Source organism: Nerophis lumbriciformis, linkage group LG24, assembly GCF_033978685.3.
Source record: "Nerophis lumbriciformis linkage group LG24, RoL_Nlum_v2.1, whole genome shotgun sequence".
Taxonomy (NCBI): Eukaryota; Metazoa; Chordata; class Actinopteri; order Syngnathiformes; family Syngnathidae; genus Nerophis; species Nerophis lumbriciformis.
In genome coordinates this window covers 4,564,529-4,585,184 of record NC_084571.2, presented here as the reverse complement: position 1 = coordinate 4,585,184, position 20,656 = coordinate 4,564,529, and the positions used below count along the sequence as shown (strand labels likewise).

The 20,656-nt window shown below is 39.6% G+C and overlaps 1 protein-coding gene across 4 annotated transcripts in view; it reads right to left on the bottom strand.

Annotated features, from left to right (window-relative positions):
- The window catches only part of shank1 (SH3 and multiple ankyrin repeat domains 1), a 280,926-nt gene extending 262,082 nt beyond the window's left edge, over positions 1–18,844 (bottom strand). For all 4 annotated transcript variants that reach the window (XM_061981384.1, XM_061981385.1, XM_061981386.1 and 1 more), the window contains exon 1: positions 18,653–18,844. The gene's annotated coding sequence lies outside the window, so the exon portion shown is untranslated. The remainder of the gene's footprint in view (positions 1–18,652) is intronic.
- Between the last annotated feature and the right edge of the window lie 1,812 nt (positions 18,845–20,656).

Sequence of the window (20,656 nt, the reverse complement as noted above, 5' to 3'; positions counted from 1 at the left end):
ACTGTGATCTAATGAAAAAACCTAACCCCAAATCTAAAAACTGTGCTCTACAGCAATTTTTTAATAAAACGCACAAAAAACTGCTCCTCGGATGAAAAATCTGACAAAACTGCCTGTAACTCCCACTGGGAAGGTCGGAGAGACATGAAACGAAAACCTCTCCGTAGGTCTTACTTAGACCTACATTTCATAATTTGACAACCCCCAGCAAAAATATGCAGGAAGTTTGCTATTCCCCCTTCAACACAACATTTTTGTAAAAACCCGTCACCTTTCTTCAAACATTATCTCCTCTGAGCGCGTTTGTTGTTTCGGCTTCAAACTCACACAGGAGAGAGATTGAACCCTTCTGATTAAAAGTTGGTGAAAGAGTTGTGATACCTGCTCCGGTTTTGATTTTATGACCCTTCAAAGACCCGCTGCACTGATGCTCCTGCGGTGCTGTTTTTTTAAGATGGCTGCTTAAAAGCAGGAAGCACCAACGTGCCCACACAATGCAGACAAGGTAGGTACACTAGACAAAAGTCTTGGGACACTTCAGACTAAAAGTGGACAAAAGTATTGGGACACTTAGGACTAGCACCTGCCAAAGACGCGGGCCCGACCAACGCTGCTTGCAGCTTTAATTTTTTTATGTTTTTTGATTTATGCCCTTTTAGTCAAAGAAAACTGAGTTTTTTACATGGCAAACATACAATATATGCAATATTTCTCACAAAAAATATTTCAAAGCAGAATATTTTTGATGTGCAGTAATTGGAGCTTTAAATAGGTCAATAATTCATAACATTGATTTTAATTCATTATTAATTTTGAGCAATGACAGTTAAAAAATAACCCAGAACATTTTTGGGGATCCAAAAGGGCCCCACTGATAAAAGTGAGTTTTTTTTACATGGCAAACACACAAAATATGCAATTTTTCTCACAAAAAATATTTCAAAGCGGAATATTTGATGTGAAGTAATTGGAGCCTTGAACAGGTCAATAATTCATAACAACATTGACTCGAATTCATAAAAAAAATGTTATGACAATTTTAAGGAAAAGAACTGCCTGCATGGCAGCTTTGTGTTATTAGAGTCAACATTGCAACTTTTTTTCACCCGTTTGCTCCTTTATTCCACTTTTTTTATTTTCTATTCGTTTTTTTTTAAACATTATTTTAAGAATGTGGCGCGGCCCGTTAAAAAAAATATCTGCGACACAACTGCTCTTAAGTCCCCTTTGTGGGTCAAGGTTTGGAAGTGTGAAGTGAATTCTTCCCATTCTGAAAGTGTCCCCTTTCTGATCACTAATCAACACGCTGCGTTAGGTGTAACTCCGCCCCTTTAGCTGCCGAGTAACCCAGAAAGTTCCCAAATAGTGATTTGCTGCTAAGGTTGTCCCAGTCCGATATTGATATCGGATATCAGGCCGATATCAGCAAAAATACAAGTATCGGCTTGTATTTATCTGATATCAGCTCTCCGATACAAGCAATGTCCTCCAATGAGCCGTGTCAAGTACCTGAAGGTAGATTTGTTTTGCAGAAGCACACCATTTCTTCTACTTCAGTCAAATCATGAACAAAAGGTAAACATGCTAGGCTAAAGGCCACCGGGAGCTAGCAGCTACACAACATCTACGCACACAGTAGCACACAAGCTAGACATACATATTAATCATTAAACAATATTGCAGTGTAAAACAGCACATTTGTCAATATAAACAAGTATCAAATAATTTTAGTTGCCTATTACACATTCAAAAAGTATCAAACGTGTCCGCATCATTCAACTTACTGCGTCATGATCTTAACTTTATGAATTTTTTTTAACCAGAATAAAATTGCTTGTTCTCTGACTCATTTAATTTGATCAAATCCCTTCTAACATTCCTCACAAATAATCAAAGTATGTCTGATTCCTGCTGATATCGGATTAATATCAGCATCGGCCAATACTCAAGGCTGTAATATCGGTATCGTATCAGAATTGACAAAGCTCAGTGTCAGCGCCAAATTGTGCTGCTTGTTTGTTGCACATTGATTAGTTACAAGTTGTTGTTGTTGTAAACAATCTGCTCCTGTTAAGCAAAAGATGCTAAAAGTTGCTAATTAATTCATCGTCACATCCAGGAATCAAACCATCTGCTCGCCATCTGAACCAACAGAAGACGTTCTGGCGTGCCCATCGCTCATCAGTCCACTTTTCCTCAGCCGACCATCAAATCTCACATTAGCGAACGCGTCTGAAATCCGACTCAGAAGGGAAGACTGACTCACAGCTACCGCGGCACAACAAACGCTTGTCACTCGTGAGCGTCAGTGTGGACAAAGCGCCGACAAAGCGTAGACAAAGTGAGGACATGGTGGGACATAGTGGGACACAGTGGGACAAAGCGTGAAGTAAGCGTTGACAAAGTGTGGACAATGGGGGACAAAGTGTGAACAAAGTGGGATTGAGTGGGGAAAAAGTGGGGAAAAGTGTGGACAAATTGGGACAAAGCATCGAGTAAGTGTGGGCAAACCATGGACAAAGTGGGACAGAGCGTGAAGTAAGCGTTGACAAAGTGTGGATAAAGAGGGACAAAGTGTGAACAAAGTGGGACAAAGCATCGAGTAAGTGTGGACAAAGCGTGGACAAAGTGGGACAAAGCGTGAAGTAAGCGTTGACAAAGTGTGGATAAAGAGGGACAAAGTGTGAACAAAGTGGGACAAAGCATCGAGTAAGTGTGGACAAAGCGTGGACAAAGTGTGGACAAAGCGTTAAGTAAGCCTTGACAAAGAGGGACAAAGTGTGACAAAGTGTGGACAATTAGGGGACAAAGTGTGAACAAAGTGGGATAAAGTGGGAAAAAGTGTGGACAAATTGAGACAAAGCATCGAGTAAGTGTGGACAAAGTGTGGACTAAGTGGGACTAAGTGTGGACAAAGTGTGGACAAAGTGGTACAAAGTGGGACAAAGTATGAACATAGTGGACAAAGTGGGACACGGTGGGGACAAGGTGGTACAAAGTGTGAACAAAGTGGGATTGAGTGGGGAAAAAGTGGGGAAAAGTGTGGACAAATTGGGACAAAGCATCGAGTAAGTGTGGACAAACCATGGACAAAGTGGGACAAAGCGTGAAGTAAGCGTTGACAAAGTGTGGACAAAGAGGGACAAAGTGTGAACAAAGTGGGACAAAGCATCGAGTAAGTGTGGACAAAGCGTGGACAAAGTGTGGACAAAGCGTGAAGTAAGCGTTGACAAAGTGTGGACAAAGAGGGACAAAGTGTGAACAAAGTGGGACAAAGCATCGAGTAAGTGTGGACAAAGCGTGGACAAAGTGGGACAAAGCGTGAAGTAAGCGTTGACAAAGTGTAGACAAAGAGGGACAAAGTGTGAACAAAGTGGGACAAAGCATCGAGTAAGTGTGGACAAACCATGGACAAAGTGGGACAAAGCGTGAAGTAAGCGTTGACAAAGTGTGGACAAAGAGGGACAAAGTGTGAACAAAGTGGGACAAAGCATCGAGTAAGTGTGGACAAAGCGTGGACAAAGTGTGGACAAAGCGTGAAGTAAGCGTTGACAAAGTGTGGACAAAGAGGGACAAAGTGTGAACAAAGTGGGACAAAGCATCGAGTAAGTGTGGACAAACCATGGACAAAGTGGGACAAAACGTGAAGTAAGCGTTGACAAAGTGTGGACAAAGAGGGACAAAGTGTGAACAAAGTGGGACAAAGCATCGAGTAAGTGTGGACAAAGCGTGGACAAAGTGGGACAAAGCGTGAAGTAAGCGTTGACAAAGTGTGGACAAAGAGGGACAAAGTGTGAACAAAGTGGGACAAAGCATCGAGTAAGTGTGGACAAAGCGTGGACAAAGTGGGACAAAGCGTGAAGTAAGCGTTGACAAAGTGTGGACAAAGAGGGACAAAGTGTGAACAAAGTGGGACAAAGCATCGAGTAAGTGTGGACAAACCATGGACAAAGTGGGACAAAGCGTGAAGTAAGCGTTGACAAAGTGTGGACAAAGAGGGACAAAGTGTGAACAAAGTGGGACAAAGCATCGAGTAAGTGTGGACAAAGCGTGGACAAAGTGTGGACAAAGCGTTAAGTAAGCCTTGACAAAGAGGGACAAAGTGTGACAAAGTGTGAACAAAGTGAGACAAAGCATCGAGTAAGTGTGGACAAACCATGGACAAAGTGGGACAAAGCGTGAAGTAAGCGTTGACAAAGTGTGGACAAAGAGGGACAAAGTGTGAACAAAGTGGGACAAAGCATCGAGTAAGTGTGGACAAAGCGTGGACAAAGTGGGACAAAGCGTGAAGTAAGCGTTGACAAAGTGTGGACAAAGAGGGACAAAGTGTGAACAAAGTGGGACAAAGCATCGAGTAAGTGTGGACAAACCATGGACAAAGTGGGACAAAGCGTGAAGTAAGCGTTGACAAAGTGTGGACAAAGAGGGACAAAGTGTGAACAAAGTGGGACAAAGCATCGAGTAAGTGTGGACAAAGCGTGGACAAAGTATGGACAAAGCGTTAAGTAAGCCTTGACAAAGAGGGACAAAGTGTGACAAAGTGTGGACAATTAGGGGACAAAGTGTGAACAAAGTGGGATAAAGTGGGAAAAAGTGTGGACAAATTGAGACAAAGCATCGAGTAAGTGTGGACAAAGTGTGGACTAAGTGGGACTAAGTGTGGACAAAGTGTGGACAAAGTGTGGACAAAGTGTGAGCAAATGGGGATAGTGGAACAAAGCATGGACAAAGCGTGGACAAAGCGGGACAAAGTGTGGACAATGTGGTACAAAGTGGGACAAAGTATGAACATAGTGGACAAAGTGGGACACGGCGGGGACAAGGTGGTACAAAGTGTGGACAAAGTGTGGACTATGTGGACAAAGTGTGGACAAAGTGTGTTCAAAGTTGGACAAAGCGGAGACAAAATGTGGACAAAGTGTGGACAAGGTGGTACAAAGTGGGGACAAAGTGTGGGCAAAGTTTGAAAAAGTGTGGACAAAGTGTGTGCAAAGTTGGACAAAGTGTGGACAAATTTGTACAAAGTGTGGAAAGTTTACAAGCAAAACTTTAGCAAGGCTGCTAATATTTAGTAAAGTTTACAAGCAACGTTGTTAACAGTAATGTTTACAAGCAAATCAGCAAGGGTACTAAAGTTTTGTAAATTTTACGAACAAAAGTTTAGCAAAGCTGCAAACATTTAATAAAGTTTCTGAACAAAGTATAAGCAAGGTTGCTACAGATTTGTAAAGTTCACTAACAAAACGTCAGCGAGGCTGCCAACGTTTTGAAGAATTTATGAACAAATCTTCAACAAGGTTGCAAAAGCTAAGTAAAGTTTTCGAGCCAAATTTTTGCAAGCTGCTAATGTTTTGTAACGTTTACAAGCAAGACATTAGCAAGGCTAACTTTGTAAGGCTCACAAGCACAATCTCAACAAAGCATAAACAAGGCTGCTGACATTTGAAGAAATTACGAACAAAACTTCAACAAGGCTTCTAACTTTTAGTAAAGTTTACGAGCAGTTTACAAATTTATGAACAAAACTTCAGCAAGGCTGCTAATGTTTAGTAAAGTTTACGAACAAAACGCCAGCAATGCTGCTAAAGTTTAGAAAGTTTACGAACAAAACATTAGCAAGGATGCTAACGTTTAGTTAAGTTTACGAAACAAAACATCAGCAAGGCTGCTAACGTTAAGTAAAGTTTACGAACAAAACGCCAGCAAGGCTGTTAACATTTAGTAAAGTTTACAAACAAAACTTCAGCAAGGCTGCTAATGTTTAGTAAAGTTTACGAACAAAACACCAGCAATGCTGCTAACGTTTAGAAAGTTTACGAACAAAACAATTAGCAAGGATGCTAACGTTTAGTAAAGTTTACGAAACAAAACATCAGCCAGGCTGCTAATGTTTGTAGAGTTTGCGAGTAAAGCTGTTAACGGTTACTAATGTTAACAAGAAAAACGTCAGCACAGATACTCACGTTTCGCAAGGTTCACAGATAAGTTACGAACAAAACGCCAGTAATGCTGCTAACGTTTAGAGAATTTACGAACAAAACTTCAGCGAGGCTTCTAACGTTTGGTAAAGTTTACGAACAAATCCTAAGAAAGACTGCTGACGTTTTGGAGAACTTATGAACGAAACTTTAGCAAGGCTTCTAACTTTTAGTAAAGTATACGAGCAGTTTACAAATTTACTAACAAAACTTCAGCAAGCCTGCTAACGTTTAGTAAAGTTTATGAACAAAACGCCAGCAAGGCGGCTAATGTTTAGTAAAGTTTGCGAACAAAACGTCAGCAAGGCTGCTAACGTTTAGTAAAGTTTACGAACAAAACTTCAGCAAGGCTGCTAACATTAGGTAAAGTTTACGAACAAAACATTAGCAAGGCTGCTAATGTTTAGTAAAGTTTACAAGTAACGCTTTTAACGATTACTAAAAAACAACTCACGTTTTGTAAGGCTCACAAGTACAACCTCAACAAAGCGTAAACAAGGCTGCTAATGTTTTGAAGAATGTACAAACAAAACTTCAGCAGAGCTTTTAACGTTTAGTAAAGTTTATGAACAGTTTACAAATTTACAAACAAAACTTCAGCAAGGCTGCTGAAGTTTAGTAAAGTTTAAGAACAAACGTCAGCAAGGCTGCTAACGTTTAGTAAAGTTTACGAACAAAACTTCAGCAAGGCTGCTAATGTTTAGCAAAGTTTACGAACAAAACATTAGCAAGGATGCTAACGTTTAGTAAAGTTTACGAAACAAAACATCAGCCAGGCTGCTAATGTTTGTAGAGTTTACGAGTAAAGCTGTTAACGGTTACTAATGTTAACAAGAAAAACGTCAGCACGGATACTCACGTTTTGTAAGGTTCACAGAAAAGTTACGAACAAAACGCCAGCAATGCTGCTAACGTTAAGAGAATTTTACGAACAAAACTTCAGCAAGGCTTCTAAAGTTTAGTAAAGTTTACGAACAAATCCTAAGAAAGGCTGCTGACGTTTTGGAGAACTTGTGAACGAAACTTCAGCAAGGCTTCTAACTTTAAGTAAAGTTTACGAGCAGTTTACAAATTTACTAACAAAACTTCAGCAAGCCTGCTAATGTTTAGTAAAGTTTATGAACAAAACGCCAACAAGGCGGCTAATGTTTAGTAAAGTTTATGAACAAAACGCCAACAAGGCGGCTAATGTTTAGTAAAGTTTACGAACAAAACTTCAGCAAGGCTGATAACGTTAGGTAAAATTTACAAACAAAACGCCAGCAAGGCTGCTAACAGTTAGTAAAGTTTAGAAACAAAGCATTAGCAAGGCTGCTAATGTTTAGTAAAGTTTAAAAGTAAAGCTTTTAACGGTTACTAAAAAACGTCAGCAAGGATACTCACGTTTTGTAAGGCTCACAAGTACAACCTCAACAAAGCGTAAACAAGGCTGCTAATGTTTTGAAGAATGTACGAACAAAACTTCAGCAGAGCTTTTAACGTTTAGTAAAGTTTATGAACAGTTTACAAATTTACAAACAAAACTTCAGCGAGGCTTCTAACGTTTGGTAAAGTTTACGAACAAATCCTAAGAAAGATTGCTGACGTTTTGGAGAACTTATGAACGAAACTTTAGCAAGGCTTCTAACTTTTAGTAAAGTATACGAGCAGTTTACAAATTTACTAACAAAACTTCAGCAAGCCTGCTAACGTTTAGTAAAGTTTATGAACAAAACGCCAGCAAGGCGGCTAATGTTTAGTAAAGTTTGCGAACAAACGTCAGCAAGGCTGCTAACGTTTAGTAAAGTTTACGAACAAAACTTCAGCAAGGCTGCTAATGTTTAGCAAAGTTTACGAACAAAACATTAGCAAGGATGCTAGCGTTTAGTAAAGTTTACGAAACAAAACATCAGCCAGGCTGCTAATGTTTGTAGAGTTTACGAGTAAAGCTGTTAACGGTTACTAATGTTAACAAGAAAAACGTCAGCACGGATACTCACGTTTTGTAAGGTTCACAGAAAAGTTACGAACAAAACGCCAGCAATGCTGCTAACGTTAAGAGAATTTTACGAACAAAACTTCAGCAAGGCTTCTAAAGTTTAGTAAAGTTTACGAACAAATCCTAAGAAAGACTGCTGACGTTTTGGAGAACTTATGAACGAAACTTTAGCAAGGCTTCTAACTTTTTGTAAAGTATACGAGCAGTTTACAAATTTACTAACAAAACTTCAGCAAGCCTGCTAACGTTTAGTAAAGTTTATGAACAAAACGCCAGCAAGGCGGCTAATGTTTAGTAAAGTTTGCGAACAAAACGTCAGCAAGGCTGCTAACGTTTAGTAAAGTTTACGAACAAAACTTCAGCAAGGCTGCTAACATTAGGTAAAGTTTACGAACAAAACATTAGCAAGGCTGCTAATGTTTAGTAAAGTTTACAAGTAACGCTTTTAACGATTACTAAAAAACAACTCACGTTTTGTAAGGCTCACAAGTACAACCTCAACAAAGCGTAAACAAGGCTGCTAATGTTTTGAAGAATGTACAAACAAAACTTCAGCAGAGCTTTTAACGTTTAGTAAAGTTTATGAACAGTTTACAAATTTACAAACAAAACTTCAGCAAGGCTGCTGAAGTTTAGTAAAGTTTACGAACAAACGTCAGCAAGGCTGCTAACGTTTAGTAAGGTTTACGAACAAAACTTCAGCAAGGCTGCTAATGTTTAGCAAAGTTTACGAACAAAACATTAGCAAGGATGCTAACGTTTAGTAAAGTTTAGGAAACAAAACATCAGCCAGGCTGCTAATGTTTGTAGAGTTTACGAGTAAAGCTGTTAACGGTTACTAATGTTAACAAGAAAAAAGTCAGCACGGATACTCACGTTTTGCAAGGTTCACAGATAAGTTACGAACAAAACGCCAGTAATGCTGCTAACGTTTAGAGAATTTACGAACAAAACTTCAGCGAGGCTTCTAACGTTTGGTAAAGTTTACGAACAAATCCTAAGAAAGACTGCTGACGTTTTGGAGAACTTATGAACGAAACTTTAGCAAGGCTGCTAACGTTTAGTAAAGTTTATGAACAAAACGCCAGCAAGGCGGCTAATGTTTAGTAAAGTTTGCGAACAAAACGTCAGCAAGGCTGCTAACGTTTAGTAAAGTTTACGAACAAAACTTCAGCAAGGCTGCTAACATTAGGTAAAGTTTACGAACAAAACATTAGCAAGGCTGCTAATGTTTAGTAAAGTTTACAAGTAACGCTTTTAACGATTACTAAAAAACAACTCACGTTTTGTAAGGCTCACAAGTACAACCTCAACAAAGCGTAAACAAGGCTGCTAATGTTTTGAAGAATGTACGAACAAAACTTCAGCAGAGCTTTTAACGTTTAGTAAAGTTTATGAACAGTTTACAAATTTACAAACAAAACTTCAGCAAGGCTGCTGAAGTTTAGTAAAGTTTACGAACAAACGTCAGCAAGGCTGCTAACGTTTAGTAAAGTTTACGAACAAAACTTCAGCAAGGCTGCTAATGTTTAGCAAAGTTTACGAACAAAACATTAGCAAGGATGCTAACGTTTAGTAAAGTTTACGAAACAAAACATCAGCCAGGCTGCTAATGTTTGTAGAGTTTACGAGTAAAGCTGTTAACGGTTACTAATGTTAACAAGAAAAACGTCAGCACGTATACTCACGTTTTGTAAGGTTCACAGAAAAGTTACGAACAAAACGCCAGCAATGCTGCTAACGTTTAGAGAATTTTACGAACAAAACTTCAGCAAGGCTTCTAAAGTTTAGTAAAGTTTACGAACAAATTCTAAGAAAGGCTGCTGACGTTTTGGAGAACTTGTGAACGAAACTTCAGCAAGGCTTCTAACTTTAAGTAAAGTTTACGAGCAGTTTACAAATTTACTAACAAAACTTCAGCAAGCCTGCTAATGTTTAGTAAAGTTTATGAACAAAACGCCAACAAGGCGGCTAATGTTTAGTAAAGTTTATGAACAAAACGCCAACAAGGCGGCTAATGTTTAGTAAAGTTTATGAACAAAACGGCAACAAGGCGGCTAATGTTTAGTAAAGTTTACGAACAAAACTTCAGCAAGGCTGATAACGTTAGGTAAAATTTACAAACAAAACGCCAGCAAGGCTGCTAACAGTTAGTAAAGTTTAGAAACAAAGCATTAGCAAGGCTGCTAATGTTTAGTAAAGTTTAAAAGTAAAGCTTTTAACGGTTACTAAAAAACGTCAGCAAGGATACTCACGTTTTGTAAGGCTCACAAGTACAACCTCAACAAAGCGTAAACAAGGCTGCTAATGTTTTGAAGAATGTACGAACAAAACTTCAGCAGAGCTTTTAACGTTTAGTAAAGTTTATGAACAGTTTACAAATTTACAAACAAAACTTCAGCAAGTCTGCTGAAGTTTAGTAAAGTTTACGAACAAACGTCAGCAAAGCTGCTAACGTTTAGTAAAGTTTACGAGCAAAGCGTCAGCAAGACTTCTAACGTTAAGTAAAGTTTACGAGCAAAATGCCAGCAATGCTGCTAACCTTAAGTAAAGTTTACGAACAAAACGCCAGGAAGACTGCTAACGTTAAGTAAAGTTTACGAACAATACGCCAGCAGGGCTGCTAACGTTTAGTAAAGTTTAAAAAAAAACATTAGCAAGGCTGCTAACGTTTAATAAAGTTCATGAGTAAAGCTGTTTACGGTTATTAATGTTAACAAGAAAAACGTCAGCAAGGATACTAAAGTTCTGTAAGGTTCACCAGCACAACCTCAACAAAGCGTAAAGGCTGCTGACGTCTTGAAGAATTTAGGAACAAAACTTCAGCAAGGCTTTTAACGTCAAAAAGCATGTTGTTTCAACGTTTTATTTGTGTGGTGGAAAATTGGTTGGGAAATTACCAAATTTCAATGGTTTAAATCAATGTCAGAACCCAACATTGATTTAAAGTTGTCAAAAAGCATGTTGTTTCAACGTTGTATTTGTGTTGTAGAATATTGTTTAGGAAATGAGCAAATTTCAATGGTTTAAATCAACGTCAGAACCCAACATTGATTATACGTTGTCAAAAAGCATGTTGTTTCAACGTTTTATTTGTGTGGTGGAAAATTGGTTGGGAAATTACCAAATTTCAATGGTTTAAATCAACGTCAGAACCCAACATTGATTATACGTCATCAAAAAGCATGCTGTTTCAACGTTGTATTTGTGTGGTAGAATATTGGTTGGGAAATTACCAAATTTCAATGGTTTAAATCAACCTCAGAACCCAACATTGATTTAACGTTGTCAAAAAGCATGTTGTTTCAATGTTGTAGTTGTGTTGTGGAATATTGGTTGGGAAATTACCACATTTCAATGGTTTGAATCAACGTCAGAACCCAACATTGATTAAACGTCATCAAAAAGCATGTTGTTTCAACGTTGTAAGAAAAACGTCAGCAAGGATACTAAAGTTCTGTAAAGTTCACAAGCACAACCTCAACAAAGCGTAAACAAGGCTGCTAACGTTTTGAAAAAATTGCGAACAAAACTTCAGCAAGGCTTTTAACGTTTAGTAAAGTTTACGAACAGTTTAGGAATTTACAAATACAACTTCAGCAAGGCTTCTAACGTTTAGTAAAGTTTACGAACAAAACATCAGCAAGGCTGTTAACGTTTAGAAAAGTTTACGAACAAAACATCAGCAAGGCTGCAAACGTTTAGTAAAGTTTACGAACAAAACGTCAGCCAGGCTGTTAACGTTTAGTAAAGTTCCTGAGTAAAGCTGTTAACGGTTACTGTTGACAAGAAAAACATCAGCAAGGATACTAAAGTTCTGTAAGGTTCACAAGCACAACCTCAACAAAACATAAACAAGGCTGCTATCGTTTTGAAGAATTTACGAACAAAACTTCAGCAATGCTTTAAACGTTTAGTAAAGTTTACGAACAAAACGTACGTAAGGCTGCTGACGTTTTGAAAAATGTAGGAACAAAACTTCAGCAAGGCTTATAACATTTAGTAAAATTTACGAACAGTTTCGGAATTTACAAACAAAACTTCAGCAAGGCTGACAACGTTTAGAAAGTTTACAAACAAAACATTAGCAAGGCTGTTAACGTTTAGTAAAGTTTACGAACAAAACAACAGACAGGCTGCTAACGTTTAGTAAAGTTTACAAGAAAACCTGTTAACAGTTACTAATGTTAACAAGAAAAACTTCAGCAAGGATATTAACGTTTTGTAAAGTTCACAAACACAACCTCAACAAAGCGTAAACAAGGCTGCAAACATTTTGAAGAATTTACGAACCCAACTTCGGCAGTGCTTCTAATGTTTAGTAAAGTTTACGAACAGTTTATGAATTTACGAACAAAACGTCAGCAAGGTTGCTAACATTTAGTCAAGTTTACAAGCTAAATTGTTGCAAGGTTGCAAACATTTAGTAAAGTTTACAAACAAAGCGTAAACAAAGCTTCTAACATTTGGAAAAGTTTACGACAAAACTTCCGCAAGGCATCTAACGTTGAGTAAGGTTTACAAGCTACATTTTTGCAAGGCTGCTAACATTTGGTAAAGTTCATGAGTAAAGCTGTTAAAGGTTACTAATGTTAACAAGAAAAACATCAGCAAGAATACTCACGTTTTGTAAAGTTCACAAGCACAACCTCAACAAACAAGGCTGCTAACGTTTTGAAGAATTTACGACAAAACTTCCGCAAAGTATCTAACGTTGAGTAGCTACATTGTTGCAAGGCAGTTAACGTTTTGAAGAATTTACGAACAAAACTTCAGCAAGGTTGCTAGCGTTTAGTAAAGTTTACAAGCTAAATTGTTGCAAGGCTGCAAACATTCCGTAACGTTTACAAACAAAGCGTAAACAAAGCTTCTAACGTTTTGAAACATTTACGGCAAAACTTCCGCAAGGCATCTAACGTTGAGTATGGTTTACAAGCTACAGTTTTGCAAGGCTGCTAACATTTGGTTAAGTTCATGAGTAAAGCTGTTAAAGGTTACTAATGTTAACAAGAAAAACATCAGCAAGGATAATCACGTTTTGTAAAGTTCACAAGCACAACCTCAACAAAGCGTAAACAAGTCTGCTAACGTTTTGAAGAATTTACGAACAAATCTTCAGCAAGGTTGCTAGCGTTTAGTAAAGTTTACAAGCTCAATTGTTGCAAGGCTGCAAACATTTAGTAAAGTTTCCAAACATAGCTTAAACAAGGTTTCTAAAGTTTAGAGAAATTTACGATAAAACTTCCGCAAAGTATCTCACTTTGAGTAGCTACATTGTTGCAAGGCTGCTAACGTTTTGAAGAATTTACGAACAAAACTTCAGCAAGGTTGCTAGCGTTTAGTAAAGTTTACAAGCTCAATTGTTGCAAGGCTGCAAACACTTAGTAAAGTTTCCAAACATAGCTTAAACAAGGTTTGTAACGTTTTGAAAAATGTACGACAAAACTTCCGCAAAGTATCTAACGTTGAGTAGCTACATTATTGCAAGGCTGCTAACGTTTTGAAGAATTTACGAACAAATTTTCAGCAATGTTGCTAGCGTTTAGTAAAGTTTACAAGCTCAATTGTTGCAAGGCTGCAAACATTTAGTAAAGTTTCCAAACGTAGCTTAAACAAGGTTTCTAAAGTTTAGAAAAATTTACGATATAACTTCTGCAAAGTATCTCACTTTGAGTAGCTACATTGTTGCAAGGCTGCTAGCGTTTAGAAGAATTTACGAACAAATCTTCAGCAAGGTTGCTAGCGTTTAGTAAAGTTTACAAGCTCAATTGTTGCAAGGCTGCAAACATTTAGTAAAGTTTCCAAACGTAGCTTAAACAAGGTTTCTAAAGTTTAGAGAAATTTACGATAAAACTTCCGCAAAGTATCTCACTTTGAGTAGCTACATTGTTGCAAGGCTGCTAACGTTTTGAAGAATTTACGAACAAAACTTCAGCAAGGTTGCTAGCGTTTAGTAAAGTTTACAAGCTAAATTGTTGCAAGGCTGCAAACATTTAGTAAAGTTTCCAAACATAGCTTAAACAAGGTTTGTAACGTTTTGAAAAATGTACGACAAAACTTCCGCGAAGTATCTAACGTTGAGTAGCTACATTGTTGCAAGGCTGCTAACGTTTTGAAGAATTTACGAACAAATCTTCAGCAAGGTTGCTAGCGTTTAGTAAAGTTTACAAGCTAAATTGTTGCAAGGCTGCAAACATTTAGTAAAGTTTCCAAACATAGCTTAAACAAGGTTTCTAAAGTTTAGAAAAATTTACGATATAACTTCTGCAAAGTATCTCACTTTGAGTAGCTACATTGTTGCAAGGCTGCTAGCGTTTAGAAGAATTTACAAACAAATCTTCAGCAAGGTTGCTAGCGTTTAGTAAAGTTTACAAGCTCAATTGTTGCAAGGCTGCAAACATTTAGTAAAGTTTCCAAACGTAGCTTAAACAAGGTTTCTAAAGTTTAGAGAAATTTACGATAAAACTTCCGCAAAGTATCTCACTTTGAGTAGCTACATTGTTGCAAGGCTGCTAACGTTTTGAAGAATTTACGAACAAAACTTCAGCAAGGTTGCTAGCGTTTAGTAAAGTTTACAAGCTAAATTGTTGCAAGGCTGCAAACATTTAGTAAAGTTTCCAAACATAGCTTAAACAAGGTTTGTAACGTTTTGAAAAATGTACGACAAAACTTCCGCGAAGTATCTAACGTTGAGTAGCTACATTGTTGCAAGGCTGCTAACGTTTTGAAGAATTTACGAACAAATCTTCAGCAAGGTTGCTAGCGTTTAGTAAAGTTTACAAGCTAAATTGTTGCAAGGCTGCAAACATTTAGTAAAGTTTCCAAACATAGCTTAAACAAGGTTTCTAAAGTTTAGAAAAATTTACGATATAACTTCTGCAAAGTATCTCACTTTGAGTAGCTACATTGTTGCAAGGCTGCTAGCGTTTAGAAGAATTTACGAACAAATCTTCAGCAAGGTTGCTAGCGTTTAGTAAAGTTTACAAGCTCAATTGTTGCAAGGCTGCAAACATTTAGTAAAGTTTCCAAACATAGCTTAAACAAGGCCGTATCAACAACTTTATCACTGTTACAAATATGCAACCGACGCACGGAGGCGGGGCGGGGGGGGTTGATGTGTGGGGGCGCAGGGTTGGGAGGGCGGGCTTTGGTGGTCGCGGGGGTGTATATTGCAGCCCAGAAGAGTTAGGGCTACATGGGATTCTGGGTATTTGTTCTGTTGTGTTTATGTTGTGTTACAGTGCGGATGTTCTCCCGAAATGTGTTTGTCATTCTTGTTTGGTGTGGGTTCACAGTGTGGCGCATATTTGTAACAGTGTTAAAGTTGTTTATATGGCCACCCTCAGTGTGACATGTGTGGATGTTGACCAAGTATGTCTTGCAGTCACATATGTGTGTGTACAGAAGCCAAATACAACATGTGACTGGGCTGGCACGCTGTTTGTACAGGTTGTAGAGGGCGCTAAAGGCAGTGACATCACAGGCACGCCCTCAATATTGTTGTTTGGGTGAAGACATTCGAGAGAATGGTTGCCCTGAAATTCGTGAGTCTCCCGGATAAATCGTTTTGTTTACAAGCTAAATTGTTGCAAGGCTGCAAACATTTAGTAAAGTTTCCAAACATAGCTTAAACAAGGTTTGTAACGTTTTGAAAAATGTACGACAAAACTTCCGCAAAGTATCTAACGTTGAGTAGCTACATTATTGCAAGGCTGCTAACGTTTTGAAGAATTTACGAACAAATTTTCAGCAATGTTGCTAGCGTTTAGTAAAGTTTACAAGCTCAATTGTTGCAAGGCTGCAAACATTTAGTAAAGTTTCCAAACGTAGCTTAAACAAGGTTTCTAAAGTTTAGAAAAATTTACGATATAACTTCTGCAAAGTATCTCACTTTGAGTAGCTACATTGTTGCAAGGCTGCTAGCGTTTAGAAGAATTTACGAACAAATCTTCAGCAAGGTTGCTAGCGTTTAGTAAAGTTTACAAGCTCAATTGTTGCAAGGCTGCAAACATTTAGTAAAGTTTCCAAACATAGCTTAAACAAGGTTTGTAACGTTTTGAAAAATGTACGACAAAACTTCCGCAAAGTATCTAACGTTGAGTAGCTACATTATTGCAAGGCTGCTAACGTTTTGAAGAATTTACGAACAAATTTTCAGCAATGTTGCTAGCGTTTAGTAAAGTTTACAAGCTCAATTGTTGCAAGGCTGCAAACATTTAGTAAAGTTTCCAAACGTAGCTTAAACAAGGTTTCTAAAGTTTAGAAAAATTTACGATATAACTTCTGCAAAGTATCTCACTTTGAGTAGCTACATTGTTGCAAGGCTGCTAGCGTTTAGAAGAATTTACGAACAAATCTTCAGCAAGGTTGCTAGCGTTTAGTAAAGTTTACAAGCTCAATTGTTGCAAGGCTGCAAACATTTAGTAAAGTTTCCAAACATAGCTTAAACAAGGTTTGTAACGTTTTGAAAAATGTACGACAAAACTTCCGCAAAGTATCTAACGTTGAGTAGCTACATTATTGCAAGGCTGCTAACGTTTTGAAGAATTTACGAACAAATTTTCAGCAATGTTGCTAGCGTTTAGTAAAGTTTACAAGCTCAACTGTTGCAAGGCTGCAAACATTTAGTAAAGTTTCCAAACATAGCTTAAACAAGGTTTCTAAAGTTTAGAGAAATTTACGATAAAACTTCCGCAAAGTATCTCACTTTGAGTAGCTACATTGTTGCAAGGCTGCTAGCGTTTAGAAGAATTTACGAACAAATCTTCAGCAAGGTTGCTAGCGTTTAGTAAAGTTTACAAGCTCAATTGTTGCAAGGCTGCAAACATTTAGTAAAGTTTCCAAACGTAGCTTAAACAAGGTTTCTAAAGTTTAGAAAAATGTACGATAAAACTTCCGCGAAGTATCTAACGTTGAGTAGCTACATTATTGCAAGGCTGCTAACGTTTTGAAGAATTTACGAACAAATCTTCAGCAAGGTTGCTAGCGTTTAGTAAAGTTTACAAGCTCAATTGTTGCAAGGCTGCAAACATTTAGTAAAGTTTCCAAACGTAGCTTAAACAAGGTTTGTCACGTTTTGAAAAATGTACGACAAAACTTCCGCAAAGTATCTAACGTTGAGTAGCTACATTATTGCAAGGCTGCTAACGTTTTGAAGAATTTACGAACAAATTTTCAGCAAGGTTGCTAGCGTTTAGTAAAGTTTACAAGCTCAATTGTTGCAAGGCTGCAAACATTTAGTAAAGTTTCCAAACATAGCTTAAACAAGGTTTCTAAAGTTTAGAAAAATTTACGATATAACTTCTGCAAAGTATCTCACTTTGAGTAGCTACATTGTTGCAAGGCTGCTAGCGTTTAGAAGAATTTACGAACAAATCTTCAGCAAGGTTGCTAGCGTTTAGTAAAGTTTACAAGCTCAATTGTTGCAAGGCTGCAAACATTTAGTAAAGTTTCCAAACATAGCTTAAACAAGGTTTGTAACGTTTTGAAAAATGTACGACAAAACTTCCGCAAAGTATCTAACGTTGAGTAGCTACATTGTTGCAAGGCTGCTAACGTTTTGAAGAATTTACGAACAAATTTTCAGCAATGTTGCTAGCGTTTAGTAAAGTTTACAAGCTCAATTGTTGCAAGGCTGCAAACATTTAGTAAAGTTTCCAAACGTAGCTTAAACAAGGTTTCTAAAGTTTAGAAAAATGTACGATAAAACTTCCGCGAAGTATCTAACGTTGAGTAGCTACATTATTGCAAGGCTGCTAACGTTTTGAAGAATTTACGAACAAATCTTCAGCAATGTTGCTAGCGTTTAGTAAAGTTTACAAGCTCAATTGTTGCAAGGCTGCAAACATTTAGTAAAGTTTCCAAACGTAGCTTAAACAAGGTTTCTAAAGTTTAGAAAAATGTACGATAAAACTTCCGCGAAGTATCTAACGTTGAGTAGCTACATTGTTGCAAGGCTGCTAGCGTTTGGTAAAGATAGCGAGGCTGCAAAGGTTTTCCTACAGTTTACAAACAGAACATTAGCAAGGCTGCTAACAGTTTACAGTGTAAAGTGTAAACTGTACGCATCATGTCAATTAACCACACATGCCAAAGGGCACACCTTCTGTCACCTTCAGGCCGTACATCGCACACCTGCCCAGGTAGCTCGCCGGCAAATATGGCCGACCTGCTGTGACAAGCAGGGGGGGCGGGGGGGGGGACATCTGTAGCCCCCTCCCAAAAAAGTATCCACTCGCCTCCCCGCTCTGGTTCCCACGGTTACGCCACTCAGGTGTCAAAGGTGGCATTTCACGCACTAGTTAGCCTTCAATGTGCACGCTGCCGCATATAGTACAGTACATACAGTACATAGAGACGTACAGTACAGCATGTGGGCGGGACTTGGCGAGCGGTGTGATGGGGCTGACACGAAGCAGCTGCTCCTTTTTACCACGGGAGACGCACACGCGTCCTTTACACGCGTTAACACACATCATCGTCGGCACGGGGGCGAGGGGGGGCGATGTTACACTTTGCGGCATCCCACTGGCTGCCTTGCTCAAGGGCAACTCGTCGGCACAAGGATCATCGAAACTCGTCGGGCTTTGCGCGAATCAAACCCTCAACATCCCTGCAAACGTGGAGCTATCTGGAGCATGCGACACACACACACACACACACACACACACAGATAAAATTGAAGAGTGGTTCTTACTGTCTTCTGCGCTGCCTGGAGATGATGAAGATGATGATGAAGAGAGGAGAAGGAGGTGAGCAGGAACGACGAGGGAAGAAGAAGAAGAAGAAGAAGATGTTTTGGAGGAGAGAGGAAGGATTAATAAAAAAAAGGTGGAAGACTGAAAAGAATCAGCGCCGTGGCAACGAAGCTGCCTCTTCCTCCTCCTCCTCCTCCTCCTCCTCCCCCCTTCTCTCTCTCTCTCTCTCTCTCTCTCTCTCTCTCTCTCCTCCTCTTCCTCACAGAGGAGTCAGAAGGTGTTCATCCAGATGCCCGAGGACGGAGGAGCGTTTGTTCTTGCCCCCCCGACGCCACACCCCCACCCACCTGGGTCCTCCTGTAGTAACACTTACAGTGCTCGTTTACGCCGTAACCCCTAACACCCCCCCCCCACGCCCCCTCCTTCCTCCAGCTCCATCCTCTCATCCCGGGCATGCCCCCCCGCCCCCCTTCCTCCCATCCCTCTCCATCACTCCCTGTGTTTGATGTTAGGAGTTGGTCTCTTTTTTTTCCCATCAGCAGTCAAAGCAGCGCACGCACGCGCGCACGCGCGCACACACACACACACACACACACACACACACACACACACACACACACACACACACACACACATCCACAAGAAGGAATGTTAAGCTGAGATGATGAAGTAACAATGGTAGGATAACCATTGCTGCATTATTGTCATCCTCCATGGTGTGTGTATGTGGGTGTGTGCAGGGGCGCCGAAAAGGGGGGGTAAAGGAGACGGATTCTAGGGGCCCATGATGGAGGGGGGCCCAGAGAGGCCCCTAATGATGATGAAATGATAATACGGAAGAAATAATGACACTGTGTTGGGGGCCCTGTAAAGATTCTTTTCATGGGGCCCAAAATCCCTAGCGGCGCCCCTGGGTGTGTGTGTGTGTGTGTGTTTGCGTGTGGGTGTGTGTGTGTGCGCTTTTATTTCTACCCTTCTTGAGACACCATCAAGGAAAAGTGCCTTCCATATGAGGAGGTGTGAACAAGTTAGGACATAAATCATGGCCCAATTACGGAAAACCATTGCATCTAATAGAGAAAGTCTCATTTGCACCCCTGGTGGTGAAATCTATCTAAATTAGGGTGGTTCCAAAAAGGAGGGATTTTTCAAATTGACTCTGTTGCAAGTCTTGTGTATTCTTTGAAACGTGTCCAGGAGTGGAGCCTGCGGCTTAATTTGACTGAACACGGGGAACCTTACCTGGCCCGGACACGGAAAGGATTGACAGATTGTCTGCTATGGCTATTGAGGGTTTTTTTTCCCCTGGTGTCAGTCTGGACCCCCTCCCCGAGGAGTCCAGCCTTAGACTGAATATTTTTTTTACTCATTCCCGCCCCCCACCAATGTTTACCTGTTTTCCACCTTTTTAAGGGGCGTCGGAAGTTGGCTGATCCGTCAGCGGTCCTGTTCTGTCTCCCTGTAATGTCTGTCTGCTCTTGAGTGGGACTGTACTGAAAACTGTGTGTCGGTTTTAAAAGTGCTCCCCCTCTGGTCAACATATGTCAAAACAAGTGTGTGTAAGAAATTGAAATGTGCACCCGTTGGCCAAAATTAATTTTGAAAAAAAAAAATATATATATATATATAGAGAGGGGTTAGTGCATCTGCCTCACAATACGAAGGTCCTGAGTAGTCTTGGGTTCAATCCCGGGCTCGGGATCTTTCTGTGTGGAGTTTGCATGTTCTCCCCGTGACTGCGTGGGTTCCCTCCGGGCACTCCGGCTTCCTCCCACCTCCAAAGACATGCACCTGGGGATAGGTTGATTGGCAACACTAAATTGGCCCTAGTGTGTGAATGTGAGTGTGAATGTTGTCTGTCTATCTGTGTTGGCCCTGCGATGAGGTGGCGACTTGTCCAGGGTGTACCCCGCCTTCCGCCCGATTGTAGCTGAGATAGGCTCCAGCGCCCCCCGCGACCCCAAAGGGAATAAGCGGTAGAAAATGGATGGATGGGATGGATA